The sequence below is a fragment of the Macaca fascicularis genome, chromosome 5 (assembly GCF_037993035.2).
Source record: "Macaca fascicularis isolate 582-1 chromosome 5, T2T-MFA8v1.1".
In the NCBI taxonomy this organism is placed as follows: domain Eukaryota; kingdom Metazoa; phylum Chordata; class Mammalia; order Primates; family Cercopithecidae; genus Macaca; species Macaca fascicularis.
Window position 1 is genome coordinate 150089192 of NC_088379.1, and position 17676 is coordinate 150106867.

Consider the following 17676-nt stretch of genomic DNA (forward strand, 5'->3'; position numbering starts at 1 on the left):
TCTAATGTGTCAATACAATTAGAATACAGTACTATTCAGCCTTTAAATACAATGTGTCTGTTTCTGTGTGTGTGTGTCATATCACAATCATCCAGAAAACTGTATAAAACCACAGATTACTGAAATTGAAGGTAGAAGATGGTGATTAATTAATCAAAGATCTGTCATGAATTAATAATTGTACAACTTAGGTAATGAGCACATGTGAGTTCATTATACTATTCCTTTTACTTTGTACATGTTTGGAATTTTCTATAATAAAAAAGTTTAAAAACAGAGTTTTTAATATCCTACTTCAGGCTGGATGTGGTAGTTCACACCTGTAATCCCAGCAGTTTGGGAGGCCAAGGTGGGTAGATCACCTTGGATGAGGTCTCAGACCCTGAGGTCAGGTGGATCACTTGAGGTCAGGAGTTTGAGAGCAGCCTGGCCAATGTGGCGAAACCCTGTCTCTACTAAAAGTACAAAAATTAAGGCTGGGCACAGTGGCTCACACCTGTAATCCCAGCACTTTGGGAGGCCAAGGCGGGCAGACCACTGGAGGTCAGGAGTTCGAGACCACCCTGGCCAACATGGTGAAACCTTGTCTCCACTAAAAATACAAAAATGAGCCCAGTGTGGAGGTGGGCGCCTGTAATCCCAGCTACTCGGGAGGCTGAAGTAGGATAATCACTTGAATCTGGAAGGCAGGGGTTGCAGTGAGCTGAGATCGCACCACTGTACTCTAGCCTGGGCAACACAGCAAGACTCTGTCTCAAAACAAAAAAACAAAAAACCCGGGCACAGTGGCTCATTCCTGTAATCCGAGCACTTTGGGAGGCTGAGGCAGGTGGATTACAAGGTCAGGAGCTCGAGACCAGCCTGGCCAACACAGTGAAACCTCGTCTCTACTAAAAATACAAAAACTAGCCAGGCATGGTGGCACGTGCCTATAGTTCCAGCTACTCAGGAGGCTGAGGCAGGAGAATCGCTTGAACCCAGGAGGCAGAGGATGTGGTGAGCCAAGATTGTGCCACTGCACTCCAGCCTGGGCAACAGAGCAAGACTCCGTTTCAAAAAAAAAATTAGCTGGGCATGGTGGCACAAAAAATTAGCTGGGCATTGGTGGCCTCTGCCTCCCAAATTGGTGGGATTACAGGTGTGTGTGAGTCACTGCTCCTGGCCCTGAACGTATTACTCTTAAAAGCACTGTAAAACCTGAGTAAAATAATTTTTAACAACTTTGAGATACAATTGACACAATAAACTGTATATATTTAAAGTGTACAATTTTCATATCTTGATATAATGATATGCCCATGAAACTATCACCACAATCAAACTAATGAACATATCCATCACCCCTCAAAGTTTCCTTATCCTTTTTTGTAATCCCTGTATATCACACACACACATGCACACACACATACAAACACACACACACAAACACACACTCACACTCCTCAAGTTTCCAGATAACTATTGATCTGTTCTTTGTTACTGTAGATTAGTTTATATTTTCTAGAGTTTTTATATAAATTGAATTATACTATATGGGCTCTTTTTTGTCTGACTTATTTCACTCAGCACAATTATTCTGAACTGATCTGTTCATTTCATGTATCAGTAGTTTTTTTCTTTTTCTTTTTTTTTTTTTGGCTGAGTAGCATTCCACTGTATGAACATACCACACATTGTTTATCCATTCAGCTGTTGTATATTTGTCTTGTTTCCAGGTTTGGGCTATAAAAATAAAGCTACAATGCACTCTTCACTTTTCTCAGGCAAATTACCTAGAAGTGTAATGACTAGGTCATATGTCACATGGTAAGTGAACATTTAACTTTCTAACAACAACAACAAAAAAACTACCAACTGTTCCAAGTGAGTTGTACCATTTTATATTCATTGGTTACAGCAACAGTACATGAGAGTTCTAATTCCTTCACATCTTCTCCAACACTTGGTATGGTCAGCCTATTTATTTATTTATTTATTTATTTATTTATATATTTTGAGATGGAATCTTACTCTGTGGCCCAGGCTGGAGTGCAGTGGCGTGATCTCAGCTCACCTCAAGCTCCGCCTCCCAGGTTTATGCCATTCACCTGCCTCAGCCTCCAGAGTAGCTGGGACTACAGGCACCCGCCGTCATGCCCGGCTAATTTTTTTTTTCTTTTTTCTTTATATTTTTAGTAGAGATGGAGTTTCACCATGTTAGCCAGGATGGTCTCGATCTCCTGACCTCATGATCCACCCACCTCAGCCTCCCAAAGTGCTGGGATTACAGGCGTGACAGACTTTTTAAATATTAACCACTCTAATGAGTATGCAGTGGCATTTCATTGCAGTTTTACTTTGTATTTCCTTAATGACTAATGATGTGGAGCCTCCTTTTATGTACTTGTATGTCATTTGTATTTCTTCTTTGGTTGAGTATTCAGTTTGGTGGGGCTCTTGCTTTTAGGATTTGTTAGGTGGGACCAGAGCAGCATTTAGCTTAGGGTTAATTTATATCCACTACTGAGGCTAGACCTTTCTGAGTATTCTAACCAATGTCTCATGAATTATGAGATTTTTCCAGTGTGGCTAGGAGGAACCATCACTCTCCTTACGCTGTCTCTATACTGGGCATTGTTTTCTCTAATAGTCTCAGGAGGTTGTTTCCCTGGCCTTGGGTGGTTTCCTCCCATGCATGCATTGGTTACAAGAATTCTCCACAAATCATCACAGTTATTTCTCTATGCAGCCCTCTTCTCTATTGTACTGTGTCCAGTGAATTGGAGTTGCCTTGCTCTCTGGGACTCTTAGCGCCATCTACTCAACTCAGGGAGTCCCTGTATTTCACTTGAATTTCCCCTCCCTGTGCCATGGTCTGAAAACTCTCTCAAGGCAATAAGCTGAGGTGATTATAGGCTTACTTCATCTGTTTCCCACCTCTGTGATTGCTGTCCTTTGTTGTCTAATGTCCAGTGTCCTGAAAATTATTCTTTCATATGTTTTCTTGACTTTTTTCTTTGTCATTTCAGGAGGAAAAGTAAATAAGATCTCTATTACTCCATCTTGGCCAGAAGCAGAAATTTGAAAACAAATACAATGAGTATTTTTATGTTTACAGACTTTTCAGTTTGGGCCACAAAATAAGTCTAGTTTCCCTGCTTTTTTTTTTTTCTCGTGAGATGAAGTCTCACTCTGTCGCCCAGGCTGGAGTGCAGTGGCGTGATCTTGGCTCACTGCCACCTCTGCCATCCAGGTTCAAGCGATTCTCATGCCTCAGCCTCCTGAGAAGCTGAGACTACAGGCGCATGCTGCCACACCTGGCTAATTTTTGTATTTTTAGTAGAGACAGAGTTTCACCACGTTGGCCAGGCTTGTGTTGAACTCCTGACCTCAAGTGATCAATCTGCCTTGGCTTCCCAAAGTGCTGGGGTTATAGGATTGAGCCACCAAACCCAGCTGGAGAGAAACAGTTTTTTTGTTTGTTTGTTTTTTGAGATGGAGTCCCACTCTGTCACCCAGGCTGGAGTGTGGCGCGATCTTGGCTCACTGCAATCTCTGCCTCCTGGGTTCAAACGATTCTTCTTCCTCAGCCTCCCGAGTAGCTGGAATTACAGATGTGCTCCACCATGTCTGGCTAATTTTTTGTCTTTTTAGTCGAGATGGGGTTTCACCATGTTGGTCAGGCTGGTCTGGAACTCCTGCCCTCATGATCCACCTGCCTCGGCCTCCCAAAGTGCTGGGATTACAGACAGGAGGCACCACGTCCAGCCAAGAAAGAGTTCCCTAAAAGTGAAAGAAGTACATATTTGACATACATACCAAAGGTGCATTTTCACACTGGAAAAAATAAAATAGAATCCACAAAACACTGTAAGGATCAATACATGAGTTTAGTAAGGTTGCAAGATACATGATCAATCCAAAACCAATTGTATTTCTACACACTAGCAATAAACAATCAAAAAATGACATTTAAAAAATTCTGTTTACAATAGCATCAAAAAGAATAAAATCTTAGAAAATAATTCACAAAAGAAGTTTGAAAATTGTATGCTGAAAAGTATAAAGCATTGTTGAAAGAAATTAAAGGAGATATAAACACATAGAAAGATATTAATGCTCATGGATCAGAACTTAATTTTTTTTTTTTCAAGACAGAGTTTAGCTCTGTCACCCAGGCTGGAGGGCAGTGGCACGATCTCAGCTCACTGAAACCTCTACCTCCTGGGTTCAAGCGATTCTCCTGCCTTAGCCTCCTGAGCAGCTGGGATTACAGGCATGCACCACCATGCTCAGATAATTTTTGTATTTTTAATAGAGATGTGGTTTCACCATGTTGGTCAGGTTGGTCTAGAACTCCTGACCTGGTGATCCGGCCACCTCGGCCTCCCAAAGTGCTGGGATTACAGGTGTGAGCCACCGCGCCCAGCCAGAAGACATAATATTGTTAAGATGGCAATACTACAAAAATTGACCTACAAATTCAACATAATTCCTACCAAAATCCCAGCTTGGCAGAAATTCCATATAAATCTAATTTATATGGAAATGAAAGAGACCCAGAATAGTCAAAATAACCTTGAGAAAGAACAAAATTATAGTAATCATGCTTCTCAATCTTAAAATTATTACAAAGCTACAGTAGCCGGGCATGGTGGCTCACACCTGTAATCCCAGCACTTTGGGAGGCTGAGGTGGGCAGATTGCCTGATCTCAGGAGTTCAAGACCAGCTGGACAACAGGGTGAAACCCTGTCTCTAATAAAATACAAAAAATTAGCTGAGCGTGGTGGCAGGCACCTGTGATCCCAGCTACTCGGGAGACTGAGGCAGTAGAATCACTCGAACCTGGGAGGCGGAGGTTCCAGTGAGCCGAGATTGTGCCACTGCAGTCCAGCCTGGGTGACAGAGCAAGACTCTCCAAAAAAAAAAAAAATAGATAATTCTTGGGAGAAAATATTTATAAATCATATATCTAGTAAGGGATTTTACTGAGAATATATAAAGAACTGCTACAACTGAATAAAAAGACAACCCTATTAAAAATAAGCAGTAGATTTGAATAGCCATTTCTCCAAAAAGGATGTAAAAATACCGAATAAGCACATGAAAAGATTTTTATTACCTATCATGGAAATACAAATCAAAACCATGATGAGATGCCACTTCACACATACTAGGCTGGTTATAATAAAAAAGACAGACAATAGCAAGTTTTGGTGAGGATGTGGAGAAATTGGAACCCTCACACTTGCTAGAGGGATTGTAAAATGCTACAGTCACTTTGGAAAACAAGTTTGCCAGTTTCCTAAAATCTTAAATATAGAATTATCATATGATCGAACAATTATACTTCAAGGTATACATTTAAGATCATTAAAAACATGTGTCCAGATAAAAACTTGTATACTAATGTTCATAGCAACATTATTCATAATAGCTGAAAAGTAGAGATAACCCAAATGTCCATCAACTGATGGATTAATAAACAAATATGGTATATCTGTATAATACAACTAAAATGAAAGTACAAATACAACAACAAAATGGTGAACCTTGAAAATATGCTAAATGAAACAAGCCTGGCACAAAAAGCCACATGTATGATTCCCTTTATATGAAATGTCCAGAAAAGGCAAATCCATACAGACAGAAAGTACAGGGAGTTGAGGAGTGGGAGGAATGGGGAGTAGCTGTTAATAGGTAAGATTTTTGAGGACAGGTGAAAGTATTTTAAAATTAGATCAGGGTAAAAGTTGTGCATCTCTATGAATATGCTAAAATTGTGAAATTGTGCACTTTAAAAAGGCGAATTTTGTGAGATAAGAATTATACCTCAATAGAGTTGCCATAAAAAATAAATTAAAATGGGCCAGGTGTGGTGGGGCTCACACCTGTAATCCTAGCACTTTGGGAGGCCAAGGCGGGCAGATTACCTGATATCAGAAGTTCAAGACCAGCCTGGTCAACATGGGAAACCTCATCTCTACTAAAAATACAAAAATTAGCCAGGTGTGGTGGCAGGCGCCTGTAATCCCATCTACTTGGGGGAGGCTAAGTCATGAGAATTACTTGAACCCGGGAGGCAGAGGTTACAGTGAGTTGATATCGCACCACTGCACTCCAGCCTGGGGCACAGAGTGAGACTCTGTCTCAAAAAACATAAATAAATAAATAAATATATAAATATATAAATAAATAGTATAAGTATTTCAAATAAACTTAAAATTTAAAAAAATGCATTTTATTATAGTAGTCTCCCCCTACTGGGGGGAAATACATTCCAAGACCCCAGTGGATGACTGAAACTGTGGACAGTACTGAAACCAATACATTCTATTGTTTTTTTCTATACATATTAATGCATACTTATGATAAAGTTTAATTTATAAACTCGGCAAATAAAAGAGAATAATTATAACAAAATACTGTAATAAAAGTTATGTGATGTGGTCTTTCCCTTTCTTTCTTTGAAAATATCTTATTGTACTGTACCATGGGGAACTTAAACTGCAGAAAGCAAAACCTCAAATAAAGGGAGACTCCCGTATTTGCTTTTGGGTCTACTACGAGGCTCAGTTGTAGAGGCTCAGTTGTATAAAGTGAGTAACATTTTCTTGTGCCAAAATCTACCATGTTTCCAAACAATTCAGTAAGTGTTTGTTTCATTTTCCTCAATTAGCAAGAACAGTCAACATGTTTAAACTCATTATTTGGTAATATAATAAGCTTATCTGGTATTATCTTCTAGGATAAATACTTGTAACTTTATAAATAGTGCATTCAGTCCCCTAATTATCCATATTTATAAAAATCTTATCCATAGATAATCTAAGATGAAGAAGTAGACAATAAAGTACAAGAAAAGATAAAACACTAGTAAAATGAGAAAATGTAGCAGGACATGAACTTCTTGTTTTAATGTTTTCTTTCTCTTTCTTTGCAATAAACACATTCCAGGAAAGGCACGTCTACTGCCACTCCTGAGAATGGAATGAAGGTATTTCCCTCACCTGTTTGAAGACTGACCACTAGCCTATAAAGCTACTGCTCTAAGCACGAGTTTTAATGAGCCATCAAGATCTATTGAGGGGCCTGGCGCAGTGGTGCACGCTTGTAATCACTTTGGGAGGCCTAGGTGGGTGGACTGCTTGAGCCCAGGAGTTCAAGACTAGCCTGGGCAACATGGTGAAACCCTGTCTCTACTAAAACCACAAAAATTAGCCAGGAGTGGTGGCGCACGCCTGTAATACCAGCTACTTGGGAGGCTGAGGCAAGAGAATTGCTTGAACCCAGGAGGTAGAAGTTGCAGTGAGCTGAGATCACACCACTGCACTCCAGCCTGGGCGACAGAGCAAGAGTCAGTCTCAAAAAACAAAACAAAACAAAACAAAAATCTATTGTGAAAGAAATTAAGAATAGGTATTTGATTTGTGTGTTACTACGTATAAAAAAAAAAAAAAGCAGAAAGCATGTGAAGTGAGATGATAGGAACTGGTGCTTGGGACATAAACCTAGGAAAAAATGTCATAGAAAGTAGGAGCCTGGTGCACAAGAAGTGCAGGGGACTATTATATATAAAGTTTCGGTGCTGCAAAGGAAATAGCACTGGAATATAAAATTTTCTTTTTAATTCTCAGCAAGGCAAGTTACTTCTATATAGAATGGTGTGCCCTTACAGATGGAACAATGGTGAGCGCACAGTTGGACAAGGGAGGGGAAGGGGTTCGTATCACTGACCAACGTGGTGGTGGCTGCTGTTGGCTAGGGTTAGACGGCACAGGCTAAACTAATTCCGACTGGCTAATTTAAAGAGAATGACAGGGTGAGTGCTTTGGCGGGAGTCAGGGCAGAGCAGGTAGCAAGTAATCCGAACGAGGTAGGGTGGAGCAGGTGGTCAGAATGAGTTAGGGTGGAGCAGGTGGTCAGAATGAATTAGGGTGGAGCAGGTGATAGGAATGAGTCAGGGAGGAGTAGGTAATCAAAAAAGGTTGTTTTATGAGGAAGTTAAGTTTAAAAGTAAAAGGCAAAGAATTGAAAATACTGACATATTAATTCTTTGAAAAGAAATTTATTACTCATATCTAACAGGACTAAGGATTACTGTGAGGCTTATTGACCAACCAGCCCCAGGTTTTTACAGGGGGAGACTCCAGGCTCTTGCACGCATGGACTCTGTTGGCTGGCAAGGACCCAGCTGATCAGCAGATCACCATCTGATTCCAGGAGTTTCACTCTGTCCCCAACCAGCCACTCCACATCTACACCGTCTCTGCAGCGGCTTAAGTCTTGTTGAGATCCAAGGAGGGCCTTGGATATCTGGAACAATGGTGAGGGTGCTGAAGTGAGCCAAAGTCATATTCCCTCCTCCAGCTGGGATGTGTGGTGACTTCTTCCCTTACTGTAACATGGAAAGAAAAAAAACAAGAACAAAAAAAAATGGTAAGTTATGCTCCTGAGCTTACTAAGACAACTATTTACCTATTGCCTCTCCATCCCAAATAGATCCTTTTGTAGCTGCTCACTGATGCCAGGACTGGGACTTTGCAAATTACATTTCCTGAGCTCCTTCGCCAGTTGGCGATCTGTTAAATTCTGCAAATCAGAGGCGCAAGAGGGAGATTGGAAAGTTGGGGAGGAGGAGAAGTGACGTTTTTCTGACTTTTTGCTGTTTTTATGTTGGCCTAGCTTTTTCTGTCACCCCCAGAGGAAGCCTCACTACCCTCTCAGAGGTGCCAGGCAGCGTGCACTTCTCAGAGGCCTTATCCCCAGCTCAGGAGGCCCTTTCTCCAAGGAGATGAGTGGTCATCTCAATATCTTCCCTTTTATTTCCCGAGAACTGAAGGTAGTTGTTTCTGCTATTCTCTCTGGGTTACCCCAGGGCTCCATTTTTGTTCTTCCAGTCTTACAGCACTTGAGTAATCAATTTTCTCTCTATAATCTCCCCTGTTCAAATATGTAGCACTGTTTTTTTGTTTGTTTTCCTTCCTGACTGGACTGTGGCTGATACAATACTACCCTTTGCAATCTGTAACATGGAGCAACATTCCCTTCTTCTTTTATAGAATAAAGACTGAACCAAAAAAGAAGAAAAAATGGCTAAGTTTTGCTCCTTGGTTAACTCAACCCAAATAATCTTTCTAATTAAATTTTCAAGTTCATCTCAGTTTGAACTTATATACTTGTTTTTCAACATGCTTAACCACCACCTATAATGCCTCCTGTCTTAATTAATGGATTTCCATATAAAATAAACACTGAAGACTCTTTTTCTTAGAGTATGTAACACATTTTTGTAAAATAAAAATTATAAAAGTATAATTCCAATTGTATTTGTAGAGCAGAAGTTCTATTAATATATTTCCAGACCGCTCCCCAGATAAAAGAGAGAGACTACCAAATGTCCATCTTCAGTCATCTATCCTGAACCAAAAAGCTCTTCTAGTGGCAAGATATTTAACCCTTTCTCTCTTTCTTTCTTTCTTTTCTTTTCTTTTTTTTTTTTTTTTTTGAGACGGAGTTTCGCTCTTGTTGCCCAGGCCAGAGCAATGTCATGATCTCGGCTCACCACAACCTCCACCTCTCGGGTTCAAGAGATTCTCCTGCCTCATCCTCCTGAGTAGCTGGGATTACAGGCATGCGTCACCATGCCTGGCTAATTTTGTATTTTTAGTAGAGACGGGGTTTCTCCATGTCAGTCAGGCTGGTCTCGAACTCCCGACCTCGGGTGATCTGCCCACCTCAGTCTCCCAAAGTGCTGAGATTACAAGCATGAACCACTGCGCCTGGCCCCTTTTCTTTTACATTTTTTCTTTCTTTCTTTCTTTCTTTCTTTCTTTCTTTCTTTCTTTCTTTCTTTCTTTCTTTCTTTCTTTTGAGACGGAGTTTTGCTCTTGTTGCCCAGGCTGGAGTGCATTGGCGCCATCTCAGCTCACTGCAGCCTCCACCTCCCGGGTTCAAGTGATTCTCCTGCCTCAGCCTCCAGAGCAGCTGGGATTACAGGTATGCGCCACCACGCTGGCTAACTTTGTATTTTTAGTAGAGATGAGGTTTCTCCATGTTGGTCAGGCTGGTCTCAAACTCCCGACCTCAGGTGATCTGCCCACCTCTGCCTCCCAAAGTGCTGGGGTTACAGGCGTGAGCCACTGCGCCTGGCCTCTTTTAATTTTTAAGTAGTCTTTCACCTGCAGAATTTGCAGAGCCTTTTGAGAGACTCTATCCCCTTCTCCTTCTCTGGCTAAGTTGTATTTAAGTAGAGCAGCATAAGGCTGATGGATGGTATTTCTTCAAGATGGGTATTTAAGAAAATTCCATAAATACTCCGTGTCAATTACTAGTTTATTGCTTCTTAGCTCCAAATCCACCCTTCACTGCCTGCGCCATAATAATGAAGCTGGACTTTCTTCTTTGCCATTTGGCATGATGTTAAGCTTTGTCAGTACAGGGTGTTGGGGGGACGCTGGCTGGAGAAGAAAAGAGTTTCTCTCCCTGGTTGCAGTGTTCTCTTCTTGTCAGGCTCCTGCAGCAGTCAGCCACACCCAGTTGTACCCAGTGATTATTAGCATATGGCACCTCCCTATGAACAGCTTTTCACGGCACCTCTTTGGTGACTTGACAGTGAAGTGCGGGCGACAAGGTATTTCTCCATGAACAGCTTCCCCCAGCACTTCATGAGGTGGATTTCCAGCAAGTTTCATCAGTATGGCACCCCCGCAAACTTCTCTGCCATCCAGTGAGCTAAGTCCTTGCTGTTTCTATGAGGTCTGGATGTCAGCCCTGAATGGGCTTCCTTATCTTGGTTCTGTTGGTAGTGGCTGCTCCCTAAACCTGCTATCCATGATATGAACTCTAGAATACCTGACAGATCTTAATCAATTTAGAAACCTTATTTTGCCAAGGTTAAGGACATACCCATGACACAGTCGCAGCAGGTCCTGACAACATGTGCCCAATGTATCAGGGTACAGCTTGCTTTTATACATTTTAGGGAGGCATAAGGCATCAATCAATACATGTAAGATGTACATTGGTTCGGTCTGGAAAGACGGGACAACTCAAAGCAAGGGGCTTCTAGGACACTGGTAGGTGAGAGACAAAGGGTTACATTCTTTTTGAGTCCTTGATCAGCCTTTCACTGAATACACAATTTAGTCTGGCTCAGTGAATCTGCATTTTTACATGAATATTACGGCAGAGGAAGCATTTGTCTCAGGTGAGCAGAGGGATGAGCTTCTGCTCACATCTGTGAAGGTAAGCGATCAGGATGAAGTTCAACAGAACTGTTTTAGGGTAAAGATCTTGAGGCCCACAAGGAATTTCCTTGTGGGCAAATTGTGAGGGAGGTATGTAGCTTTTTAGCTATCTTATTTAGAAATAAAATGGGAGGCAGTTTTGTCTGACCTAGTTCCCGGCTTGACTTTTCCCTTTGCTTAGTAATTTCCTAGCCTCGTGGAAAAAGTCAGTCTAAGAAAATGAAGTTGACATATAGAGAAAAGCAACAGTAGGAGGAAAATGAAAAAAAAAAAATGTTGGCGTTAGAGTGCCTGATTTTAATATTACCACAGGCACAAATGTGCCCTGACCCTTACCACGGTTTAGTTACTTGTACCAACTAATTTATTTTTTCCCCTAAGCTACTTTGTGTTAGGTTTCTATCACTTATAATTGAGAATCCTAAAATGTTAACTTTCCTGAGGACCCTTGACCGCATTCTCACTTCCACTCTTTATTCCTTCAGCATGTTTTATATGTACTAACCATTTGCTACTTTATACTGTGCTTCTTCCCTAACCGCCCATATGGCACAATTTTACATTTTTAGCTGACGGTATCTGAGGCCATATTTTGCATATATACATTTTGTTATTGCCAATTAGATGGCAATTGGCACATCTGTTACACTGCCATGCACGTCGTTTGCTATTTAATTGATGAATAGAAATTCCATGGCATTACAAATGTGGTTGTTTCCCTTTAGGGGTCTAATTTAAATATGTACTACAGAACAGCCCTCACTCAGTATCCATGGCATGGGGTAGGGGAGCGGGAAAGGGGGAATTGGTTCCAAGATCCCCGCAGATACCAAAATCCACGGTGTTCAAGTCCCTTGTATAAAATGATGTCATGTTTGCCTACAACCTATGCATGTCTTCTGGTATACTTGGTCATCTCTAATTACTTATAATACCTAATACAATGTAAATGACATGTAAATATTTGTTGTAGTGTTTTTTATTTGTATTTTTTTAATTGGTGTATTGCTATTTAAAATGTTTTTTTGCACATATTTTCAACCCACGGTTGGTTGAATCTGCAGATGCAGAACCTGCGGATATACAGGGGACCAATGGTATATGGTGCCTAAGAAATATTCAGATAGCATACTGTAATAGTAATAGCCTCTATTTGTTAACATTCCATTTGATTTAAGGAACTATGTTTTGCATATGTTATCTTGTTTAATTGTCACTCTAGGAAGTTTTATTATTTCTATTTCAAATACGAAAATACTAAAATTATATTAACTTGACAACACTTGAACCAAGGCTTCACTGACTCCTAAGTTCATCTACTATGCTATGCTGCTTCACCTGTAGTGTAGATAGATACATTATATTTTAAAAGGAAAACCCCTGAAGGTGTACTGTATATGTTCGACCTTTGCCTATATATAAAAATTGGTTTAGGAAGAATAATTAGGTAGAGCCCAGGGTACAAAAATATTATTACTAAACATTGAACACTGTTGGACTTTTTAAAAAACTACTGAATCTACCCAAGACAAGGATCCTCTTCATCTGCCTGTTCGATGGTGTGCACACAATGAAACGAGGGCAGCATTGGCAATGTGATTCTATTGGTCTTATTTGCCTTTGATGCTGTTCTTTATTGCAGTGAAGAGAAGCTCCAGTCATAGTCCTGAAACAAAACCAGTGACTATTTAAAGCTAGTTTTATTTTTCTGAGAAAAATATAGAATAAAATACATATACAAGTAGCCTTGTCTTAATGTTCTCTGACCAAATTGCCTTCTCTTATTCTTTTTTAAAAATTTCTTTGATATATTTCAATTTTTATGTCAAATTAAGCTTACTGTACATTAAGAAAAGATACATAGAGCAGCATTTTATCAATAATTATCAGGCCTTTGGAGGTGGGGTTATTAAATTTTAGGTCATAAGTCAAAATTACTTTTCATGTTTGGCTAGTTGAACCAATTAATTTCTTTTTTTCCTAAGCTACTTTGAGCAATTATTCTAAAAATTTATTTGCTGGAGTTTTTGTGGCTCTTTTTTCTTTTTTAAAAAGGGACTATTATTCATGTAAATAAAGTAACCGCAATTCATTTGCTGTAGTTCACGTTTCAACTCTACATCAGTTCCCGGAGAGAACCTTGAAAAGATCAGTGGAGCTGTATTGATTACTTGCAGTCAGAAAATGTTTCAGTAGCTGTATTTATGATGTTAAAAAAGATAGATAAAAAGCAAAAAACATTTGTTACATCAGTCAAGTTTTTGTTCTTATGTGTGGCAAATCACTGATTTGAGTTATTGTCATATAATAAGCTAGTTTTGCTTTTATTTTTCTCTTTTAACTGAAATTACAAGTTATCCACAATTCAAAGACTAATTTTGTACCAATAAGGAAACAACAATGCTTTTTGATGCTTCACTCTGAAAAGCATTATAAAACTGGACCAACTAAATCAGACCTCACTTAATGCTGAATTTGAGTTTAAAATCAACACTGTGAAAGAAGGGGATTGTAGTGAGAGCCTAGCCCCACAGAAACTTTTGGTTTTAAATACCTTCTGATGACTTGGCCTACGTGCAAGACAGTTCATCTGGAGATGGGCACACATTCACAAATGGGCTGTTCAATGTTGCAAACAAATATGTTTACAGTCAATTGAATCATTTCTGCAAATAGGCAGATTTTTACTTGTGGATTCCGAGTGGCAGAAGCACATACATACATGCCTCTGATGTTTTCAAAGCAGGACATCTTAAAGGGACTTTTTTATTTTGTAACTGCAGCTAATAACACTAAGGATTATACATGTGTTTACTTCTTCCCTGTGAGATTTTCCAAATGCTCAGTTGATTTTTTTCTAATTACTATTTAAATGAAAAAAAATTGGATAAGTAGACACATTTTTGTACTTGGACAATACTGTTCATTCCAATTGAAGTCTTAGTAGCAAAAATAAATTCCAATGCATTTAAGTCATTAAGGACCATACCACAGTATAGCACATTTACCTGCTTAAAGGAGGTGCTAAGAATTCAGGACAAACCCATAATCATCCCACTCCTACCCTGGACCTGCTGTATGTTCAGCCAGTAAAGCAAACAAATTAGTCTCTTTCTCAAAAGTGAGAGAGCAAAACTGAAGAGAGCCTCAGAAAGCAGAAAAATATATTCCAAAATGCACTAAGAAAATGCCTAAATTGAGCAATCCTCAAGTACCTGAAGCAGTGTGTGTACCACTGTTTTCCAACACAGATTTTTCTTATCTCTTTTCTATTTAAAACATGGAGTGGGCAGAATGTTTTAATCCAGAGTTTTTACTTTTGTAACCTAGGAACAATAATTTGAGGCTTCTAAGTAGGTAAGTGTTGCCATGGATACAAAAAGAAATCTCTCCGAGATCTCCTCCCGTGTGGAACTTATTACTAAAAAAAGGATGTGAAGCTCAAAGTATATCTAGACAGACTCGTGGACTGTTGAGCTAGCTGAACCTTTGGTCTGTTAGTAGTTTTGAAAAAGAATTTTAGGCCGGGCGTGGTGCCTCACGCCTGTAATCCCAGCACTTCAGGAGGCTGAGGCGGGTGGATCAGGAGATCAGGAGATCGAGACCATCCTGGCTATCACGATGAAACCCCGTCTCTACTAAAAATACAAAAAATTAGCCAGGCGTGGTGGCGGGCGCCTGTAGTCCCAGCTACTTGGGAGGCTGAGTCAGGAGAATGGCGTGAACCTGGGAGGCGGAGCTTGCACTGAGCCAAGATTGCGCCACCGCACCCCAGCCTGGGCAACAGAGCGATGCTCTGTCTCAAAAAAAAAAAAAAAAAAAAAAAGGAATTTTAAGTGTCCAGATACATTGTTTGTTGGTATATATGATGATGTAACTTCTATGGGGAATAATTTGCAAATAATCATCAAAATTACAATTATATATACCCAATGACCCAGCAGGTCTTCTGGGAATTTCTGCTGCAGATATACAGAATCTATCCTACAGATATTTATAGCATATACATACATGCTAAAGCATGCACACATAGGTTATTTGTTGTGACATATTTTTGTAATAGCAAAAGCCTGAAAACAACCTACATTTCTATGAATAATAGACAGGTTAAATAAAATAAGGAATACTGCAGAGCCATATCAATATGGAATGATGTATAAGATGTATACTGTGAAGCAAAAATAGTGAGTGTAGTAAAAATCAAAGTGTAGAGTATGCTACCATTTGTGTAAAAGAGAGAGGTTTTATTCATATTTATTTGTTGATATATGCATAACATGTCTTTGGATGGGGTGCTAACATTGATTGCCTCATGAGAAGTGGTACTGGGTAACTGATATACAGAGGTGGGAGGGAGTCCTTTTAGTGTGTACCTTTCGCTGTATACTTTTTAGTACTTTCTGAATTTCGAATCATGTAAATGTACTAACTATTCAAAACACAAATCATTTAAAACTAAATATACACAGGTGAACCCACAAAATCTTCATTAGTTCTAGCCATTAGGAATGCTTTATAATCTCCATCTTTCATCTTGTATAAAAAGCCTTTCCAACGTGGAAAAAGTATGTTTTGGAAAATGTATAAAATAGTAGTAGATAACTGAACATGTGTTATGTGCCAAGTAGTATACTCAGATCTTTACAAATGGTTTCTCAATTAATCTCTACAAGTCCATGAGACAGGTACAATTATCTTATGTTATGAAGGAAGACATTGATGTAACACAACTAGGAACAACACTAGAGACACCCAAGTATTATTGACTCAAAAACTTGTGTTTAATCACTGCCATACTGCTGTTCTTTCCTTCAATGAATTCTTCTTTCCTGAATTCTTCAATGAACTTTGGCTGAACATCAGCACAATAAAATTGAATAAGTGGGAGGGGAAATGTATAGGTATTATTTGGTGACTAGTTATCTCATTTGATCAGTAAAAAATGTTTCAGAATAAAGAGGCCAAATATGTTGGCTGCATTCTTGCATTCCAATGTGGTGTAATTTTGAAACCATCTGGTTACAATCACAGGCATTAAAATATAATTTGTGACAAAATAGGAACTTCAACAAGAATAGAATTAGCCACTTAAAAAAACTCCAGTCTTTGGTGGCTTAGTATCTAGAGTCAGATGTGAAAATATCACTTAGCTTTGGGCCATGTGAAAATTTGGAAATTCTTAGGTTCATTGGGCTTAAGCCTTGTGTAGTTCAAGTTTCACTTAGCAACAGCAGTACTCAACTTTAGTTTTCTAGGAATAACGACATTTGAAAAGCATTTTGGCCTTTAAATTTGTAGCAAAAAATTCTTGTTAAATATAAACAAATCAGTAATATCTGGATTACTTGCAACTTCACATGCAATTTTAAGGGAAAAAATAAAATGCCTGGAAGAATATATTTAAGGCTTGGCCATATATGAAATTTGAAAAATAGACTTCTTTGGGTAGGTTTGTGGAGTTTTATTTATCAAAAATTTATCTCTACTCATTGTGTAAATAAAGAGATTAAACTTAAAAGTTCATTTCTTTGCTGCATTACAAGAAAAATACTCAACAATATTCATGTAAATAATAACACCATCTTATGTTAAAGTACTTTTTCGCTTATATAAGGAAAAAGCTTTGTTTTTACATTTTATAAAATTAATAATTGTGACTTTTTAAAGAGATAATTGTTACATGTCAAGTACAATTTTAATATCTTTTAATTAAAAAAACTCCTACCTACTTTCAAAACAGTTTGGAGTAGTTTATAATGAAATACACACACACACACACACACACACAGAGTTTCATTCAAGGTCCAGGAAGGAAAGCATAAACCACTCAAGATCTTTCACCAGAGGGAGTTTTGATACAGAGAATTAATGGTCAGAAACAAAAGCTGAGAATGTAAGCATAGGACATTGAGGCAACCAAGAGACTGGTTCCACAAGAAGCTACCACCACCCCTAGCAGAGTTACAAGTAATTTACCTTCTCCTTTCCTCCTGTACTTCAATTTTCCGCCAGTGTTTTTCACTGGCTGAACCTGTCTGGAAGCCAGAGGAAGAAGGAACCTAGAAAATGTACTTTCCTCTGAGATAGCATGGGGCACAAAAAGAGCAGAAAATTTATATGAGAGTCTAACCATTTTGCCATTCAGGATCTATTCTTATTCTTTGTATTAGTCTGTTGTCATGCTGCTAATAAAGATTTACCAGAGACTGGATAATTTATAAAGGAAAGAAGTTTAATGGACTCACTTGTTCACATGACTGGGGAGGCCTCAAAATCATGGCAGAGGCAAAGGGGAAGCAAAAGCACATCTTACATGGTGGCAGGCAAGAGAGCATGTGCAGGGGATCTCCCCTTTTTAAAACCGTCAGATCTCGTGAGACTTACTCACTATCATGAGAACAGCAGAGGAAAACCCGCCCCTATGATTCAGTTACCTCTCACCGGGT

At 39.2% G+C, this 17676-nt stretch overlaps 1 long non-coding RNA gene across 9 annotated transcripts in view; it reads left to right on the forward strand.

Annotated features, from left to right (window-relative positions):
- Positions 1-8216: 8216 nt before the first annotated feature.
- The window catches only part of LOC123573636 (uncharacterized), a 180859-nt gene continuing 171399 nt past the window's right edge, over positions 8217-17676 (forward strand). For 4 of the 9 annotated variants that reach the window (XR_010587025.1, XR_012435139.1, XR_012435144.1 and 1 more), the window contains exons 1-2: positions 8217-8420; positions 9883-9980. This is a non-coding gene — a long non-coding RNA (uncharacterized lncRNA). Of the gene's footprint in view, positions 8421-9857; positions 9981-17676 lie in introns of all 9 variants that reach the window. The other 5 variants (XR_012435141.1, XR_010587027.1, XR_010587024.1 and 2 more) reach the window with 2 other exon arrangements.